The 21,696-nt window shown below is 41.5% G+C and overlaps 1 non-coding gene across 1 annotated transcript; it reads right to left on the bottom strand.

Annotated features, from left to right (window-relative positions):
• Positions 1-21,210: 21,210 nt before the first annotated feature.
• Trnap-cgg (transfer RNA proline (anticodon CGG)) lies at positions 21,211-21,285 on the bottom strand. Its single transcript has one exon. It is a non-coding gene; the product is annotated as a tRNA-Pro (tRNA).
• Between the last annotated feature and the right edge of the window lie 411 nt (positions 21,286-21,696).

Genomic DNA, 21,696 nt, shown 5'->3' with positions numbered 1-21,696 from the left:
AGTGGTGTACGGCCAGTGTAGGAGATCGCTCCCCACACCATGATGGCGGGTGTTGGCCCTGTGTGCCTCGGTCGTATGCAGTCCTGATTGTGGCGCTCACCTGCACGGCGCCAAACACGCATACGACCATCATTGGCACCAAGGCAGAAGCGACTCTCATCGCTGAAGACGACACGTCTCGATTCGTCCCTCCATTCACGCCTGTCGCGACACCACTGGAGGCGGGCTGCACGATGTTGGGGCGTGAGCGGAAGACAGCCTAACGGTGTGCGGGACCGTAGCCCAGCTTCATGGAGACGGTTGCGAATGGTCCTCGCCGATACCCCAGGAGCAACAGTGTCCCTAATTTGCTGGGAAGTGGCTGTGCGGTCCCCTACGGCACTGCGTAGGATCCTACGGTCTTGGCGTGCATCCGTGCGTCGCTGCGGTCCGGTCCCAGGTCGACGGGCACGTGCACCTTCCGCCGACCACTGGCGACAACATCGATGTACTGTGGAGACCTCACGCCCCACGTGTTGAGCAATTCGGCAGTACGTCCACCCGGCCTCCCGCATGCCCACTATATGCCCTCGCTCAAAGTCCGTCAACTGCACATACGGTTCACGTCCACGCTGTCGCGGCATGCTACCAGTGTTAAAGACTGCGATGGAGCTCCGTATGCCACGGCAAACTGGCTGACACTGACGGCGGCGGTGCACAAATGCTGCGCAGCTAGCGCCATTCGACGGCCAACACCGCGGTTCCTGGTGTGTCTGCTGAGCCGTGCGTGTGATCATTGCTTGTACAGCCCTCTCGCAGTGTCCGGAGCAAGTATGGTGGGTCTGACACACCGGTGTCAATGTCTTCTTTTTTCCATTTCCAGGAGTGTAGTTACCGGCCAATTTCACTCACATCGATTTGTTGTATAATCATTGAATATATTTTGTGTTCAGGTATAATGACCTTCTAGACTCTGAGAAGCTCATCTGCAGAAACCAGCACGGTTTTAGAAAATAGCAGTCATGCGAGACACAGCTGGCCCTCTTTGTGCGTGATATACAACAGGCTCTAGATACCGACTTCCAGGTTGATGCCATATTCCTCGACTTTCGAAACACTCAGTTCCGCACCGTCGCTTGCTCCAAAAAGTGAGCGCTACGTTCTATCCTATCACATATGCCGCTGGATAGAAAGTTTTGTAACAGATAGAGAGCATCTTAAATTAAATTTTCCCTGAGACATTTAAGTCTCTAATTTATCTACAATAACGTTGGAAGCTGAAGAAGTAAATTAAAATTTGTGCTGCGACCGAGAATCGAACGCGGGTTTTCTTGCTTACTAGGTACATATACTGACCATTACACCAGCACAGCATTATGGTTAACATAGCTGCACTAACTACCCAACTCCAATACCCTCCTCAACACAAACTGCAATTAACAACTCCCCTTATATTGTCTCTATTACCAGGGCTCTCCGACATTGGAATAGCACCCCAGCATTGGACGTAATGGGGAAGTTCTGTAAAACATGTGATGGTATAGATCTTTTTTTAAATTTTCCGTGACACATTGAAGTCTCTAATTTATCCACGATAATTACGTCCAATGCCGGGGTGCTATTCCACATTGCCTATAGCAGAACGAAATCAGTGACTTAACACGAATTGCATTCTGCACCTGTGTATCTTTGTCAGGATCTGTTAAGTTCGCGGTTCGAGCTAGTTTTTCTCAAACAAATATCACAAAAACCATGATTCAAGTACAGCTTAATAACTGCGGGGAGAACTATTAGTTACAAATGATAACAAGAATATAATCAGTTTTAACATATTTGCTCAAACACAAGAGTAGCGAGGAAAATTAAGTTAGCTGAGAGGAGCTTCGCTTCTCGCTCTTTCTTTAATACATTATTATTATTTTTATTTCTTTCCTATCTCAGACATTATGTCTGTTTAAAAATGGAAAGTGACGCGGACCTTGATCAAGTGTGACTTCCTTTTAGCTGTCCAGTATATGTTACACTACATTTAGGAACTTTCGGGTAATTGAACATATATCAATAATTACAGAATTCTGTTGTTCTATATACACGTTTGGATGTAGCTGTATTGCGTTGATGTAGTGGTGAATATTGTGTGGTATGACTCCTGTAGTTGATGGTATAATTGGTACAACGTCAACTTTATCCTGATGCCACATATCCTTGACTTCCTCAGCCAGCTGGATGTATTTTTCAATTTTTTCTCCTGTTTCCTTCTGTATATTTGTTGTATTGGGTATGGATATTTCGATTAGTTGTGTTAATTTCTTCTTTTGATTGGTGAGTATGATGTCAGGTTTGTTATGTGGTGTTGTTTTATCTGTTATAATGGTTCTGTTCCAGTATAATTTGTATTCATCACTCTCCAGTACAATTTGTGGTGCATACTTGTATGTGGGAATGTGTTGTTTTATAAGTTTATTTTGTAAGGCAAGCTGTTGATGTATTATTTTTGCTACATCGTCATGTCTTCTGGTGTATTCTGTATTTGATAGCATTGTACAACCGCTTGTGATGTGATATGCTGTTTCTATTTGTTGTTTGCAAAGTCTGCATTTATCTGTTGTATTGGAATCTTTAATAGTATGCTTGCTGTAATATCTGGTGTTTATTGTTTGATCCTGTATTGCAATCATGAATCCTTCCATCTCACTGTATATATTGCCTGTTCTTAGCCATGTGTTGGATGCATCTTGATCGATGTGTGGCTCTGTTAAATGGTACGGGTGGTTGCCATGTAGTGTTTTCTTTTTCCAATTTACTTTCTTTGTATCTGTTGATGTTATGTGACCTAAAGGGTTGTAGAAGTGGTTATGAAATTGCAATGGTGTAGCCGATGTATTTATATGAGTGATTGGTTCAAATGATTCAAATGGCTCTGAGCACTATGGGACTTAACAGCTGTGGTCATCAGTCCCCTAGAACAACTTAAACCTAACTAACCTAAGGACATCACACACATCCATGCCCGAGGCAGGATTCGAACCTGCGACCATAGCAGTCACGCGGTTCCGGACTGCGCGCCTAGAACCGCGAGACCACCGCGGCCGGCATATGAGTGATTGCTTTGCGTATTTTCTAGTTTCTGCTCGTTCTATAAAGAATTTTCTTAAATTGTCTACCTGTCCATAATGTAGGTTTTTTATGTGGATAAATCCCCTTCCTCCTTCCTTTCTGCTTAATGTGAATCTTTCTGTTGCTGAATGTATGTGATGTCTTTTATACTTGTGGCATTGTGATCGTGTAAGTGTATTGAGTGCTTCTAGTTCTGTGTTACTCCATTTCACTACTCCAAATGAATAGGTCAATATTGGTATAGCATAAGTATTTATAGCTTTTGTCTTGTTTCTTGCTGTCAATTCTGTTTTCAGTATTTTTGTTAGTCTTTGTCTAGATTTTTCTTTTAGGTCTTCTTTAATACACTCCTGGAAATGGAAAAAAGAACACATTGACACCGGTGTGTCAGACCCACCATACTTGCTCCGGACACTGCGAGAGGGCTGTACAAGCAATGATCACACGCACGGCACAGCGGACACACCAGGAACCGCGGTGTTGGCCGTCGAATGGCGCTAGCTGCGCAGCATTTGTGCACCGCCGCCGTCAGTGTCAGCCAGTTTGCCGTGGCATACGGAGCTCCATCGCAGTCTTTAACACTGGTAGCATGCCGCGACAGCATGGACGTGAACCGTATGTGCAGTTGACGGACTTTGAGCGAGGGCGTATAGTGGGCATGCGGGAGGCCGGGTGGACGTACCGCCGAATTGCCGAATTCCTCAACACGTGGGACGTGAGGTGTCCACAGTACATCGATGTCGTCGCCAGTGGTCGGCGGAAGGTGCACGTGCCCGTCGACCTGGGACCGGACCGCAGCGACGCACGGATGCACGTCAAGACCGTAGGATCCTACGCAGTGCCGTAGGGGACCGCACCACCACTTCCCAGCAAATTAGGGACACTGTTGCTCCTGGGGTATCGGCGAGGACCATTCGCAACCGTCTCCATGAAGCTGGGCTACGGTTCCGCACACCGTTAGGCTGTCTTCCGCTCACGCCCCAACATCGTGCAGCCCGCCTCCAGTGGTGTCGCGACAGGCGTGAATGGAGGGACGAATGGTGACGTGTCGTCTTCAGCGATGAGAGTCGCTTCTGCCTTGGTGCCAATGATGGTCGTATGCTTGTTTGGCGCCGTGCAGGTGAGCGCCACAATCAGGACTGCATACGACCGAGGCACACAGGGCCAACACCCGGCATCATGGTGTGGGGAGCGATCTCCTACACTGGCCGTACACCACTGGTGATCGTCGAGGGGACACTAAATAGTGCACGGTACATCCAAACCGTCATCGAACCCATCGATCTACCATTTCTAGACTGGCAAGGGAACTTGCTGTTCCAACAGGACAATGCACGTCCGCATGTATCCCGTGCCACCCAACGTGCTCTAGAATGTGTAAGTCAACTACCCTGACCAGCAAGATCTCCGGATCTGTCCCCCATTGAGCGTATTTGGGACTGGATGAAGCGTCGTCTCACGCGGTCTGCACGTCCAGCACGAACGCTGGTCCAACTGAGGCGCCAGGTGGAAATGGCATGGCAAGCCGTTCTACAGGACTACATCCAGCATCTCTACGATCGTCTCCATGGGAGAATAGCAGCCTGCATTGCTGCAAAAGGTGGATATACACTGTACTAGTGCCGACATTGTGCATGCTCTGTTGCCTGTGTCTATGTGCCTGTGGTTCTGTCAGTGTGATCATGTGATGTATCTGACCCCAGGAATGTGTCAATAAAGTTTCCCCTTCCTGGGACAATGAATTCACGGTGTTCTTATTTCAATTTCCAGGAGTGTATTTGTATTATCTATTCCTATTTTTTGTCTGTATCCTAGATATTTATAGTCATCTGTTTTTTCCATCGCTTCTATGCAGTCGCTGTGGTTATCCAATATGTAATCTTCTTGTTTAGTGTATTTTCCCTGAACTGTGCTATTTTTCTTACATTTTTCTGTTCCAAAAGCCATATTTATATCATTGCTGAATACTTCTGTTATCTTTAGTAATTGGTTGAGTTGTTGATTTATTGCTGCTAGTAGTTGTAGGTCATCCATGTATAGCAAATGTGTGATTTTGTGATGGTATGTTACAGTAATATTATATCCATAATTTGTATTATTTAGCATGTTGGATAGTGGGTTCAGAGCAAGGCAGAACCAGAAAGGACTTAATGAGTCTCCTTGGTATATGCCACGTTTAATCTGTATTGGATGTGATGTGATATTATTTGAATTTGTTTGGATATTAAGTGTGGTTTTCCTATTTTTCATTACTATGTTTAGGAACTGTATCAATTTAGGATCTACTTTGTATATTTCCAATATCTGTAGTAACCATGAGTTGGTACACTATCAAATACTCTTTGGTAATCAATGTATGCGTAGTGTAGCGACCTTTATTTAGTTTTAGCTTGATATGTCACCTCTGCATCTATTATCAGCTGCTCTTTACATCCTAGTACTCCTTTGCAGAAGCCTTTTTGTTCCTTATTTATGATTTTGTTCTGTGTTGTATGTGTTATTAATTTCTGTGTAATGACTGAAGTTAATATTCTGTATATTGTTGGTAGCCATGTTATGTGGCGATATTTTGCTGGGTTTGCTGTGTCTGCTTGATCTTTAGGTTTCACATAAGTTATTCCTTTTGTAAGGGTATCAGGGAATGTGTATGAGTCTGCAATGTAACTGTTAAATAATTTAGTTAGATGTGAATGTGTTGAGGTGAACTTCTTTAGCCAGAAATTTGCTATTTTATTTTTTTCCAGGGGCTTTACAATTGTGTGTAGAATTAATTGCTCGGGTGACTTCATATTGCAAAATTATCACTTCAGGCATTTGTGGTAACATCTTGTGTGTGTCTGTTTCCGCTTGTATCCACTGTGCATGTAAGTTATGTTGTACTGGGTTTCACCATATGTTGCTCCAGAAGTGTTCCATGTCTGTTATGTTTGGTGGATTGTCTGTTTTAATGTGTGTGTTATCTATTATCTGGTAAAATTTCTTTTGGTTTGTGTTGAATGTTTGGTTTTCTTTCCTTCTATTTTCACTTTTTTTTTGTATCTTCTAAGTCGTTTGGCCAATGCTTGTAATTTCTGCTTCTTTTCATCTAATTGCTCTATCGCTTCTTGTTGTGAGACTTTACATAACCTTTTTTGTTTTTTGTCTGATATTTCGTTTCTTATAAATTGTGTTAGCTGTCCGATTTCTTTTCTCAGTTTTTCTATTCTGATCTGTAGCCTGTGTTGCCATGCTGGTTTTGTGGATTTCTTCTGTGTGTTGGTTGGTTCTGATTTCTGCCTAGTGTGTATATTTAGTGTAGTGAGTGCTCCAATATAAACCAGTAGTTGTAATTCTTCCATAGTTGTATTTTCATTTGTTTTGTTGTGTATGATTGTGTTGATAGTTGTTATTGTTGTTTCGACTTGTGGGTTATTTGGTGGTCTATACGAGAATGGTCTAATGTCTGTATTTGTGTCTTTGTAGTCTATATATGTCATTCGAAATTTTTCTTCTATATCTAACATGTGTGTCACTTCGTGTTCAGTTTGTGCTTGTTCTGGTGGCTGTCTTAAGATTTCGTTTTCCTCTGATTGTCTAATTGATGCATGTTATTCTTTGCTTTTTTGCTCTGGGATGTTTGAGTCCATTACTGTATTTTCTACTTCTTCTGATTGCACATTATTTTGTTCCACTGTTTGTTGTACTTGTTGTTTGATGTTTTCTAATTATGACTGGGGTATCCTGTTATTTTTGGTTAGTACACAGATCTGATCAGCTAGCCGTTGTTCTGTTAAAAATTTTAATTCTGGGTATCGGGTAATAAATGTTGTGTATACTTGTCATCTGTATCCAGTTCTGTTGGTTCCTGAGTTTGTTGCTTGGTAATAACAGAACATGAGGTGTCGGTTAACTTCATCTCACCATCTCATCCTCTGCCTTTGTTTTCCTTCTAGAGTGGTTGCAGGAAGCATATCCAGCGAAACACCTCTATTCGGATTTAAATCATTTTCTGTGTGGCTAGCAGTGTCGTTACCATTGTGGACGGGCATAGGGTTCAAGCATCGTCCCCGACCGTGACAGCACTGGTCTGAGGCTTCATTAGTTCTGTCCTGAACCAATTAATCACATTAAAAGGGGGAGTTAGCCCTATTAGTGCTTTGTTCTTTTCGTCACCTTTTTTGACTGACAGAACCATACCGGAGGCTTATTCTTTTCCTGGGCCTCCACAGGGCTTATTATTATTATTATTATTACTTTCGATGATTCCCTTTTAAGAGAGCGATTGAACTTGACTAGTCATGATTTCTTCTTCTTTCTTCATTCTTCCCAAATTCTCTTCAGCCGTTCTGTGTTCTCTCTTGTGTTCTTCCGACCATCTTTTTCCCATCCTGTTCTCCTTGTGTTCTTCTTTAAGTGTGGGTTTCTTTATGATGTTTCTAAACTGTTCTCTATTGTTTATGTTGTCTTCTGTGATTCTCAGATCTTTAATATCTTCTTCTGTTTCAATGATTCGCTTTGTCTTGTTTTTGCTTGCACTTGGTTACTATCTCCAAGATTTGCTAAGTGAGCCTGGTTTTATTCATCCTGCTAAGATGTCCATGAAATTTCATCCTTCGCTTTCTAATGGTGTCCGTTATTGTTTCCATGTCTTTGTAAATCTCTCTAGTTGGCCTTTTCATCCAAATTAATTCCCAAAACACTGGTCCATATATTTTTCTCTCCTGCTTTTCAGTGTCTCTGATCTTCATATGACCATGAATCACTGTAGTTTCTGCTGAATAATGTGCTTCTGGTAGGACTACTGTGTTGTAATGCGTTAGTTCCACACTGATAGAAATAGGTTTATTATTATAATGATTCGAAGTGAGCATATATGCTTTTTGTAATGTGGAGATTCTATCTTTATTGGCTATTGAGTTGAGTCCTGAGGGTTGGATTATCTCTCCCAGATATCTGAAGTGGGCAACTCGTGCCACTTTCACATATTGAGAAGTAATGGGGATATTATCTGCAGATTTGTTTTCCACGTTCTGTGTTTTCTCGCAGGAGATTTGTAGCCCACTTTTCTGTGAGATTTCGTGTACTTGCTCAATGCAGGTTTGGCTTCCTCTCTATTGTTCGTTGGAATGGCAAGTTCGTCCGCGAAAGCCAGACACTTCACCATGATTCTCTGCTCTTTTTAATCTCAAGCTGAATTCCTTTTCCCATGTCCTCACAATTTTTCCATAACCATGTTAAATAGAAGTGGGGACGTTCCATCTCCTTGGCGAACATCTGTATGGCTACGAAATGCTTCTGATGTTTCTCCCATGAATTTAACTTTATAGGTTGTATCTGTTAATAACTGTTGAATAACTGACCTCGTTTTCCTGCCAATCCTGGACTCCTCCAATGTGTGGAATAATGTTTGTCTATCTACTGAAACTGTTTTAAAATCGACAAAAGTTACCACAGTATTACTACATCTTCTGATTTGCAACATTGGTTTTAAGTTCCATATCTGTTCGCTGTTCGATGCAAGATCGACTTTTGCGAAACCCCGCCTGATACTCCCCTATCAACTGGTCCGCTTGTTCTCGTAGTCTGTTTAACAGGGCCTTTGAAAGAATATATATATAGCGTGAGTGAGTATTGGTGGGAAAACGATGGAGGAAACGCCTACCCCTCAATCCTTAACAACTGGGCCCCTCTACAGTTCACAACTGTAGTTGTAACTCGAAGCTTGCTCTACACAAGGTTGGAAACCTTTGACAGTCAACCATGGAAGGAAATCTTTTAAGGAAAATTCGACCGCCTGGCAACAGCCAGGAAAGACTGCATTTGGATACTGTGGGCAGTCACTTTAAAGATAACTTAGATGAGTTGGAGCATTTGAAAATACCCAAGACTGACAGCCGACCGAAACTTAGACTCAAGACAGAACAGATAAGTAACACAGCGAAGTACAATACTCTCTCATTCAACCAAGTAAAATGAAAATTTTGACAGACGAAATGGATCGACAGGGGATTCTGATAACTGGACTCCAAAATATTAGAAACACTGATCAAGAACCAATGGAATCGCAAGGATATAGATTTTACAAGGGAATACCAGGGAAAAGAGCAATGAGGCAATGCCCTCAATTCAGAACAGGATTTGTGATCAACCTCAAAATGATAGATTCAATAATAGAATTCGAAGCACAATCTCCTAGGGTCTCAAAAACAACTATAAAAGCGGCAAACAGAACATAGACAATAATAAATGCCCATGCGACAACTAATGACAAAAGTAATAGAAAAAACCACAGAGATGACAGGATGGATTTTGGGAGGTTTTGGATCGGACAGCAACATACATCGACAAAAATTACATCATAATTTTAATTGGAGACTTCAGTGCCCAATTAGGAAGGGAAAAGTGATACAGAGATGTAACAGGGAAATGGCCAGCACAATGAAGAACACACTAGATTGTTGGAATTCTGTAGAAACCATGACATGATCTCAAAATCAACATACTTCATGAGAAGACCAAATAAAGCTAAAACCTGGAAACACCCAAACTGGACAAAAGGAGAATGACAGTTGGATCATATCTGCATGGATAAGAACTACCACAAGGAAATCTACAATGTGAAAGTCCTGAGAGGAACTGGCACCGGATTAGATCATTACTTGATAAAAATAAAAATTAAATTCACCCCACTGAGAAAGAAAAAATCACACCCAGAAAAGAAGAGAACCTATGACCCTCATAAACTAATAAATAACAAGTAATATGAAGAACAAACGAGGAATATGAAAATAGCAGATGATCTGGATGAAATAATTCCCCAATTGGAACAAAGAGCTAAACAAGTAGCCCCAACAAATCCTAGGGAGAAACACTAGTGGTGAGATAACGAATGTGATAACACAGTGGAAGATAGACACCACGCATGGTTAAGGTATGAGAGAACAGAAGACTCTTACTTGTAACTCATAAAAACAAAGAAAGATGCCTCAAAAAACATTAACGAGGGTTAAACGTCTATATCAAAAATACATATTTTCTATGATGGAAACAAGTAGCAAGAAAACAAACTTACGAGATCATTACAAAACATTTAGCAGTCAACTCCAAAGATATGATCCCCCAACACTAATGCTAAAAGATAAAAGCAATAAGACGGCCCATAGTGATAAAAGAAATTCAGAAATTTTGGCAGTAACATTTAACGAACTACTAAATTGCGAGGATCCTCCTGAGCTTCTTGAAAAAAACACAGAAACTCTAAGAAATGCCACCAGAAAATATAAAGCCACTGACAATTCAGGCAATCTACAAAGCTTTGAGCGAAGTCGAGAACTACAAAGCAAGTGGAGACGATCAAACATTTGCAGAACGCTGGAAATACGTAGGAGAACCCATGAAGATATCATTACACCGATGATCTGGAGCGGAGAAGAGCTACCAGAACATTGGACTGCAGCTATCATACATCCATTACACAAAAAACGAGAAAACAAAGTCTGGATAACTACAGAGAGATTTCCCTATTGGATTGCACTTATTAAATATTGGCAAAAATTCTCTACAATCGCTGTAAAGATCAACTTGAAAAGGTGCTAGGAGAATATCAAGCAGGATTTAGACTCTGGAAAAGCTGCTCAGAATAGATCATTACATTAAAATTAATAATGGATGCCTACAAAAGGAGACAGAAGCAACTAGTCATAACCTTCGTAGACTTTAAGAAAGCTTATGATTGCATCCACAGATCTTTTATGCTGGACATATTAAGAAATTTTTGACTTCATCCCGAATTAATAAAAACGATAAAATTAACCCTTACATGGCTGAGCGGTTCTAGGCGCTACAGTCTGGAACCGGGCGGCCGCTACGGTCGCAGGTTCGAATCCTGCCTCGGGTATGGATGTGTGTGACGTCCTTAGGTTAGCTAGGTTTAAGTAGTTCTAAGTTCTAGGGCACTGATGACCTGAGAAATTAAGTCCCATAGTGCTCAGAGCCATTTGAACCATTTTAACCCTTACAAACACCAAGTCCAAGGCAAAATTCAGAGGAGAACTGTCTGATCCATTTACGATAAAAGAGGTTTAAGACAAAGAGGTGGCGTATCACTACTGCTCTTCAACTGTGCTCTTGAATACTTGATGAAAGAATGGTACAAAGAGAAACATAAAAACATAACAATTCAAACCAAGGAATATGATATAAACCTATATTGTTTGAGATTCGCGGATGACTTGCCATTACTTGCTAATAATGTACAAGAAGCTGGATAACAAATAATGAGTCTGCAGCGCAAAAAGTAGGACTCCAGATACCTTTCGAAAAGACCGAGATGATGATAACAGACCCGCTAGTAATAGACCACGTAACAGTAGACAACAGAAAAATGAAAACAGTGAAGTAATTTAAATATATTGGAGAAATTATAACACAAAACTTGAATGGAAAACCTGCTTAGCAAGAAAGAACCAATAAAATGATAAAAGCTCAAAAACTAACATGGTCTACATACAATAAGAAATGTCTATCAATTAAAACAAAATTAAGCCCGCCCGGTTGGCCGTGCGGTCTAACTCACGGCTTTCCGGGCGGGAAGGAGCGCCTGGTCCCCACACGAATCCGCCCAGCGGATTTGTGTCGAGGCCCAGTGAACTGGCCAGTCTGTGGATGGTTCTTAGGCGGTTTTCCATCTGCCTCTGCGAATACGGGCTGGTTCCCCTTATTCCGCCTTAGTTACACTATGTCGGCGATTGATGTGCAAACAAGTTCTCCACGTATGCGTACACCACCATTACTCTATCACGCAAACATAGCGGTTACACTCGTCTGGTGTGCGACGTTCCCTGGGTGGGGGGATCCATCAGGGGCTGAACCGCACAATAACCCTGGGTTCGGTGTGGGGCTGCGGAGGGGTGAATTGGATTGCGGTAGTCATCGTACGGTTGTGGACCACTGCGGCTGCAGTGGGGACGAAGCCTCTCTGTCGTGATAGGTCCCCAGTTAATATATAATACAGTACAATACAATACAATACAATACAAAATTTCAAGATGATGGTTCAGCCAGAGGTAACATACATAAGACTGTGCGGCTGGTCCCGGCGGAGGTTCGAGTTCTCCCTCGGGCATGGGTGTGTGTGTTTGTCCTTAGGATAATTTAGGTTAAGTAGTTTGTAAGTTTAGGGACTGATGACCTTAGCAGTTAAGTCCCATAAGATTTCACACACATTTGAACATTTTTTTAACATACGCAAGCAAGACTGTTATTAATGTCACTCCAAGAAACAGAGGCTACAAAATACTAAAAGTAGAGAGAAGAATAGCTAGAACATGCATAAATAAAAATACCAGAAGGTAGGAAAATGGCAGATAGTGCCGAATGCAGTAGTGTACAGGAAACTGGAGCCCATCACAGACACTACATAAAAACAGGATTTCTTTCTTTGGACACATAATGAGGACATGGGAAACCAGATTAGCAGGAAAAATTATGTAGAAACTGTGGAATTTGAAGCAACAAGTAGTATGGATCAAGGAAAATAAAGAGGGTTTGGGAGAACTAGATATAACCTTGGATGATCTACAAAACAAGATAGAAAATCTCAGGAAACTGGAGGACAAGAAAATAAGATTTAAACCAAAAGTAGACAAATGACACACAATGAAAAGAGTATTTACAGATGTGAAAAGACAGGAAAGATCAAAATGAAAGAAAAGATACTGGGCAGTTAAGAAAGAAAGAAACATGCGGTTACTGAAGAAGAGGACCAGGAAATGATTGACTAAACTGGTCCAATGAGGCCGTAAAAGCAAAAAATAATAATAATAGGGTGATTCACATAGATACACAAATACTTTCATATGAAGCCATCTCAAAGCCGTATGAGGTTAAAATAAATCACGATTTCCATTTATTTTGTTGTCATTGATCTGATGAATCCAATAAAATATGTCCCAGACGTGTATCTGCAGTAATTTTCCAGAACATCCAGAGAAGTAAAGATGTAATTTCGTAAAATTTTTAATTTATAAACTACTTGCTCTAATTTGTTTTTCAGACAATTGCACAAAGTTTTCAACAGAAGTTGTAGACAATTTAATTTTGGAAAAATGATGGTACTAACGTAAACTGAAACTGTATGAATGTGTCAGATAATCTACTCTTATTAATACCATAGCACATGTGAAAACAATGACGTAAACGTTTCTAAATTCTTAATAGAAAGTGCAGAAATTAACTTATATGATAATCTTTGCTTCTCTGGATGTTCTGGAAAACTACTGCAGATACACAACCGGAATATGTTTTATTAGATTCGCCAGAACATTGCAATGGCATCATATTAGCAAAGTTGCTAAATTTCAGTCAGTCTTTTATTAGCCATAACTCCACAACTAAACAATTTCATACCTTTGTTTATATGTACTTTTTTCTTTAGTTTTACTTGTAGAATAACATACTAAACTATTTGCATATCTTTGTGAATCACTCTATATATATTAAAAGACAATTCCTTGGATCCATATCTGCAACAAGTTGATTTCCGTGATATCGTAGATCTGAAATTACATTTCATATATGTTTTATTACTTTTGGTTTATTAAATAAATGTCTCAAATATAACTTTGTACCAAATCTCAACAACACAATTAGTTGTCATCATAAATATTGCATATAATGCAGCCAATCTAAGTGCAAATGAAGAAATTCTGTGAGCTCAAAGGCCAAATATGTTATAGAAATAAATGTACATTCTATGCCCAATTCAGGGAAAACTGATTCCAAAGTGCTCACTTGCATTAATAATAAGCTAACATGAACAACTAAGTATTACATACAAAAACTCCACAGTATTCTCTATGTCAGTTGTAGCCTAAGACATGTGCTTTACATGTAACATTTTTGTTAACAGTGAAAATTGACTAAGGGAAGATTTCACCCATTTCCCAAAACGTAAAGATCTCAATTTGCTTACAAGCAACAAAGTTCTTGTTGTAAAAGCAGATAAAGGTAACTTAGCAGTAACTATTTTTGAAGATGATTACATCAGCAAGATTTTAGAATTCTTCCTTCAGAATAACATAAAATAACTGAAGATTGACCCCACAAACAAATATCAAGCTTAGCTTGAGAAATTAGTTAATGATTTCAAGTACTTTTTTATCAGATACTGAGATCCAACATAGCTAGTCATCAACCAGTTACCGCTTAACTGCAATTTCAGTAAAAAGCCATAAATCTCAGTCCCCAATGTGGCTAACTTTTAGGTCAAGAAACCCATGTATATTACATCTCAAGCAAACGTAAAGATATCCTCACTGACAACTTTTCCCTCGGAAATCCCAGGAGCATATTGATGACATCACTGACGAGCACATGCCAGATATTGCCGGATTTGCACCCATGGATATTATGAACATATATTCAGATACACCTATCCATCGTACAACTGAAATAATAAAGTGCAGTCTGCTGAACACAAACAACTTTACCAGAAAAAGATTTAAGAAAGTATAGAGATGTTAAATTAATTGTAGCACAAACTACATACCATTTAACAATAGCCAGATGGTCTTGCAATGCATTGTAATCTTGAGGATCATTTGGCTGATATGTACGTTAACCATTTGGAAAATAATTGCTTCGGTTCAAATACTCATTTAAGGTCAACCCACGTCCATATTGTTTGTACACTTGCAGAAAACTTTTGGCACTGTTGACGGGAATAAGCTCTTTGAAATTCTGAAGATAGTAGAAATAAGATATAGGGAGTGCCAGGTTATCAGAAACCAGACTACACTTATATGAGTCGAAGAACATAAAATAGAGACAGAGGTTGGAAGAAAGTCGAACAGGTTGTATACTGTTCACCACTTTATTCAATCTGTACAGTGGGCAAGGAGTAAAGGAAACCAAGAAGAAATCTGTTGTGGGAATTTTATTTCAAGAAGAAGAAATGAAAACAATATGGCTTTCCGATGGCATTGTAATTCTGTTAGAGACAGTAAAGGACTTAGAAGAGTAGTTGAATGGATTCGATAGTGCCTTGAGAGGTTATGAGGTGAACAAGAATAAAACAAGAGTAATGGAATGTGCTGGAATTAAATGAGGTGAAGCTGAAGGAATTAGATTAAAATATGAGGCAACTAAAAGTAGTAGATCAGTTTTTATTTGAGCATGCAACTAAACAGGATCCTCCCTAATATTAGTCCTGCCCGAAATTACATGTTGATATAAAAAATTTAATCGTAAAGGTAACTGATCATTCAAACTAAAACTGAGTTTGACTGAAAAAATACAAAAAATGGAGGACGCCTGGACCGTTTCTAAGAGTGTAAGCCCTATATTTAATAACTAAAAACATAAAAAAATTTGTCTGTTCTCGTAGCTCGATTGATATTGCACTCTCTCGGACAGAAAAAGTTACTAAGGTTCACTAAACAAGTAAGAAAGGTACCATCATGGTTCTGGAATGTTTTGGTGTGATTGTGTTCTGAGCTGCAAACAAACACCAGCCAACACGCATCCATGAGTATTAAAGTTTTTCACAGTATAAATGCTTCACCAACCAAACTCCGCCTGCGCTTTCCTGGTTGGTTGTAGCCAATTGGTTTAGTGGCGGAAATTATACGACATGTACACTTTATTAGCACGTTACACAAAGCAGCACATAATTCGACATTCTGTACAAACAATCGTACAAAAGTAAGTAAGAACACTCACAAAGGCTGCAAATACACAATTATATGTAGCAAAAGGGAAATAAAATATAAAATGAAATATTCTAAATCGGGGCAGATGAGTGGATATCATATGTTAATGCTACAATAATGAAAACAATATCAAAAGAGAATGTGTTCTTAAAAATATAATATTTTCTATAAGAACTTTTAATAAAAGACATAAATTTCAGTTTGATCTTTTCAAATCACTCAAAGCATTGTATAATAAGTCTGGAATTTACGGTACGTTAGACCGATAACAACAATGTTAAGTCATAAAAGTAACTTCTGCAAAAAATTTGTGTATTACATACGTCCTCACGACGTAAATTTGTAAAAGGAGAGCTTTCTCGCAATCACAATTGTAATGAAGAAAAACTTAGCTGCGAGGAATGGTGTGTCGTCATGGCACATCGATGGTCCATAAGCTAGAAGCCTAATACACGTTAGCAATTGCCGCTTCGCTCTTCTGTTGAAGCAGAGAATTGTATAGCGTGACAGTAGTACGTGAGTTAGTTACAGTCTCCTTGTTGATTGAAGAACCTGTAGTCTACCGTGAATGCAGAACATTTTCCATGTTTATATTTACAGTTAGGGAATTCAGTATTCCGAGATCCACAATGTCAAAGAGTGTGCCGAGAACACCAGATTGCAGACATTACCTCTCATCACGTAATAGGCCATTACTTAACGACCGACAGCAGCGGCGTTTTCGTAGAGTTGTCAGTGCTAACATACAAGCAACACTGCGTGAAATGACAGCAGAAATCAATTGGGGGCGCACTATGAAGGTATCCGTTAGGACAGTGCTGCGAAATTTGGCGTTAATGGGCTAAGGCTGCAGACGATAGAATCGAGTGCCTTTGCTAACAGCACGACATCACCTGCAGTGCCTCTCCTGGGTTCGTGACCATTTAGGTTGGACCATAGACGACTGGAAAACCGTGGCCTCTTCAGACGAGTATCCATTTCGGTCGGTAGGTGCTGACAGACGGGTGGCGCAAACCACACGAAGCCATGGATCCAAGTTGTCAGCAAGCCACGGTGCAAGCTAGTGGCGGCTCCATAATGTTGGTTTTGTTTACATGTAATGGACTGGGTCCTCTGGTCCAACTAAACGTATAAATAACTGTAAATGGTTATGTTCGACTACTTGAAGACCATTTGCAAGCATTCACTAACTTCATGCTCCCAAACAATGATGGAATCCGTCGACAGGTGTTGTTGACATACCTTGATGGGGACAGCTGAAAATGTGTGCTCCGACCGGGACCCAAAACCGGGATCTCCTGCTTACATGGCAGACACTCTATCCATCTGAGCCACCGAGGACACAGATGAATAGGGCGACTGCAGGGAACATTACGTAAGTAGATTGTGGACAGTTGGGAATGTGCAGTCGCCCTATTCGTCTGTGTCCTCGGTGGCTCAGAAGGATAGAGCGTCTGCCATGGAAGCAGGAGATCCAGGGTTTGGGTCCCGGTCGGGGCACACATTTTCAGCTGTTTCCATTAAGGCATGTCAACACCACCTGTCGGCAGCTGAGGGTTTCAATTAATTATCATTTATTCTAGAGAAGCTGCACGGTCATCAGTGGCGTCTGTTCTTTTGAGAACAGTTACTATCTTCATATAACGATGGAATCTTTATGGATGAGAATTCGCCATGTCACCGGGCCACGAATGTTCGCTGTTGATTTGCAGAACATTCTGGACAATCCCACATCGCCCGATATGAATCTCATCGAGCATTTATGGGACGTAATTGAGAGGTCGGTTCGCCCACAAAATGCTGCACTGGCAACCCTTTCGTAATTATGGACGACTATAGAGGCAGCATGGCTCAATATTTCTGCAGGAGACACCGAACGGCTTGTGGAGTCCATACCATGTCGAGCTGCTGCACTACACCAGGCAGGTCGGACACGACATCACAAGGTGTCCCATAACTTTTGTCACACCAGTGTAAAGCAGCTCACAGTGGCATGCTACACGCGACACACAAAACACTGCTGACAGAATCTGAGGACACGAGAAAGATGGGTTCGACGTGTGTGCAAAATTGTAGATACAACTCCGGATTGCACTAAAACGAAACTTAATCTAGATACTAAGAGGAATACAACAACCAAATTGTCGTTATAATTAGTTACTGTAGCACATGAGTAGTTATAGTAGCACAAATGGAGATACCTTCAGGTAAATAGAAATTGTTTTCAGACAACACAGCATAATCCTATCACTGCCAACAAGCGACAGTAGAAAATGAGGCACTATTTACAGAAAAAGTGATTTTAGTGTCACACAACCTATACTGTGCAATAGCACATGTTAATGGTGGCTGCAGGGTGAACCAAAATTGGCGCATTCACACGCAACAGCATCACTCACAAACTAACAATGCAAAAATGTCTGTAACAAAATTTCGTCTCGCGTATTTTGTCGGTAGAAAATGGACATTGAAGTGAGGTAGTTTGGCGACAGTGCAATCACATGCACAACAACTATCTTCATTCGATACCAAGTATCTGTACTGTTCAGTTCGTTTGCAGCCGCAGCTAGGACGCTGTGCGGAACAAAAGTATGGTGATTAGAATTGGACGAGTGCGAGAAATTCGGCAGTTCAGAAAAAAAATGGCTCTGAGCACTATGGGACTTAACGTCTGAGATCATCAGTCCCCTAGACGTAGAACTACTTAAACCTAACTAATCTAAGGACATCACACACATCCATGCCCGAGGCAGGATTCGAACCTGCGACCGTAGCAGCAGCGCAGTTCCGGACTGAAGCGCCTAGAAACGCTCGGCCACAACGGCAGGCGAACTTCGGCTGTCTTCATGCTACGTAGGTAGTGCGAGCCGCTTGCTCTTTAATTGTGCTATAGCGCTGTACATGTGCCCGCTGAAATGTCAGTAAGGTACCTTGTTGTTGTTGTTGTGGTTTTCAGTCCTGAGACTGGTTTGATGCAGCTCTCCATGCTACTATATCCTGTGCAAGCTTCTTCATCCCCAGTACCTACTGCAACCTACATCCTTCTGAATCTGCTTAGTGTATTCATCTCTTGGTCTCCCTCTACGATTTTTACCCTCCACGCTGCCTTCCAATACTAAATTGGTGATCCCTTGATGCCTCAGAACATGTCCTACCAACCTATCCCTTCTTCTAGTCAAGTTATGCTACAAACTCCTCTTCTTCCCAATTCTATTCAATACCCCCTCATTAGTTATGTAATCTGCCAATCTAATCTTCAGCATTCTTCTGTAGCACCACATTTCGAAAGCTTCTATTCTCTTCTTGTCCAAACTATTTATCGTCCATGTTTCACTTCCATACTTGGCTACACTTCATACAAATACTTTCAAAAACGACTTCCTGATAGTTAAATCTGTACTCGATGTTAGCAAATTTCTCTTCTTCAGAAACGATTTCCTTGCCATTGCCAGTCTACATTTTATATCCTCTCTACTTCGACCATCGTCAGTTATTTTACTCCCTAAATAGCAAACCTCCTTTACTACTTTAAGTGTCTCATTTCCTAATCTAATTCCTTCAGCATCACCCGATTTAATTTGACTACATTCCATTATCCTCGTTTTGCTTTTGTTGATCATCTTATATCCTCCTTTCAAGACACTGTCCATTCCATTCAACTGCTCTTCCAAGTCCTTTGCTGTCTCTGACAGAATTACAATGTCAAGGTGCCGTATAAGTTCAGGATTCGAGTCTGTCGGGAGGTGTGCCAGGGAATTTCATGCGGTTGTGGTGACAATTGTGTCTGGATGGCCCCACTGCCTAGTAAGAAGGAGACCTAGGTTTGAATCCCAGTCCAGCACATATTTTCAACGTGAACCAGTGATATAAATCAGTGCCCACTGGAAGCTTATATCTTTAATTCGTTTGTGTCTTATAATGTGTTCAGTTATCCTTTAGTGGAAAGATACTGTAGAATTTGCGTTTGTACGTAACTGTATGAAACCTAAGGTTGTCGAAGTCAAAACCTGTTTGCTTGAGAAAGTTAAGATGTCGGAAGATGATATTATTGATGTTCCTTTGGCTCTGAGCACTATGGGACTCAACTGCTGAGGTCATTAGTCCCCTAGAACTTAGAACTAGTTAAACCTAACTAACCTAAGGACATCACAAACATCCATGCCCGAGGCAGGATTCGAACCTGCGACCGTAGCGGTCTTGCGGTTCCAGACTGCCGCGCCTTTAACCGCACGGCCACTTCGGCCGGCGATGTTCCTTTGTCTTTTGACCAAATTACTGTTCATATTAAAGTGGAAAACTGTAATTTATGTTTCGAAATTGTGTATAATCATTTTGATGGGACAGTCAATGATATAATTGTGCCACCTGCCGGACTCAGTATGAGAACAGCACTCGTTTCTGAACTCACATCTCAAATTCCTGATAAGATTGTCAAACGCTGCAAAGAGATGGTCTGAGGCATATTTGTTTCCAGTTCTGAATGGTGCTCGCCAAGTGTAGATAGAACAACAGCGACACATTCCATCTTTCGTAAATGTTTGCAACTTTCTCGTTTTTGTGGGTGACGAAGGACAGCCTAGCACGTGTGCAATCAGTAACTCGACCTACCACGTCCTCGCTGAGGGTATGAGCGTATCAGAAGGCGCGTGCCTCAGCTATCTGTTTTCGTGAGGTGCCTCCGTCGCCCTTCCCCCCCCCCCCCCCCCCCTCCCTCGGCAACAGGCTGTCAGATCACAAAGGTCACATGCGGCCGCGTCGTATGCACTGACCACAAAGGTGGAAATTTGCACGAAACAGGAGACAGCCAAAACAAACGTAGAGCTACCTCGAGCAAACGACGAACTCGATAGGATGAATTCATTTCAAATGAGACTGTTTCTGTCTTTCTCTCCTATCGAGAAGGATTATCGGAATAACTCCTTAACCTACGATTTACATTCAAACGGCCAGACCCACAATGTGAACCAGGCCGCCCGGCCTTAGAATCATTCGACGGTTCGGCAAGTCGGTCCGACGTTAACCAATCGCGCATCGCTTACGGAATGTAGTTACCTACGCAAAGTCGAACTGGTTTAATTTTGTGAAACATTTGGTAACTGAAACTTCCTGGCAGATTAAAACTGTGTGCCCGACCGAGACTCGAACTCGGGACCTTTGCCATTCGCGGGCAAGTGCTCTACCAACGGAGCTACCGAAGCACGACTCTCGCTCGGTACTCACAGCTTTACTTTTGCCAGTACCTCGTCTCCTACCTTCCAAACTTTACAGAAGCTCTCCTGCGAACCTTGCAGAACTAGCACTCCTGAAAGAAAGGATATTGCGGAGACATTGCTTAGCCACAGCCTGAGGGATGTTTCCAGAATGAGATTTTCACTCTGCAGCGGAGTGTGCGCTGATATGAAACTTCCTGGCAGATTAAAACTGTGTGCCCGACCGAGACTCGAACTCGGGACCTTTGCCTTCCGCGGGCAAGTGCTCTACCAACTGAGCTACCGAAGCACGACTCACACCCGGTACTCACAGCTTTACTTCTGCCAGTACCTCGTCTCCTACCTTCCAAACTTAACAGAAGCTCTCCTGCGAACCTTAAGATAAGATTTCACACACATTTGAACATTTTCTTATGGAACTTAACTTCTAGGTCATCAGTCCCTAAGCTTACACACTACTTAACCTAAATTATTCTAAGGACAAACACACACCCATGCCCGAGGGAGGCCTCGAACCACCGCCGGGATCAGCCGCACAGTCCATGAGTGCAACGCCTTTAGACCGCTCGGCTAATCCCGCGCGGCTGATAACTACACTCCTGGAAATTGAAATAAGAACACCGTGAATTCATTGTCCCAGGAAGGGGAAACTTTATTGACACATTCCTGGGGTCAGATACATCACATGATCACACAGATAG

This window comes from Schistocerca serialis, chromosome 8, assembly GCF_023864345.2.
Source record: "Schistocerca serialis cubense isolate TAMUIC-IGC-003099 chromosome 8, iqSchSeri2.2, whole genome shotgun sequence".
Classification (NCBI taxonomy): domain Eukaryota; kingdom Metazoa; phylum Arthropoda; class Insecta; order Orthoptera; family Acrididae; genus Schistocerca; species Schistocerca serialis.
This window is presented reverse-complemented; position numbering and strand designations above follow the sequence as displayed.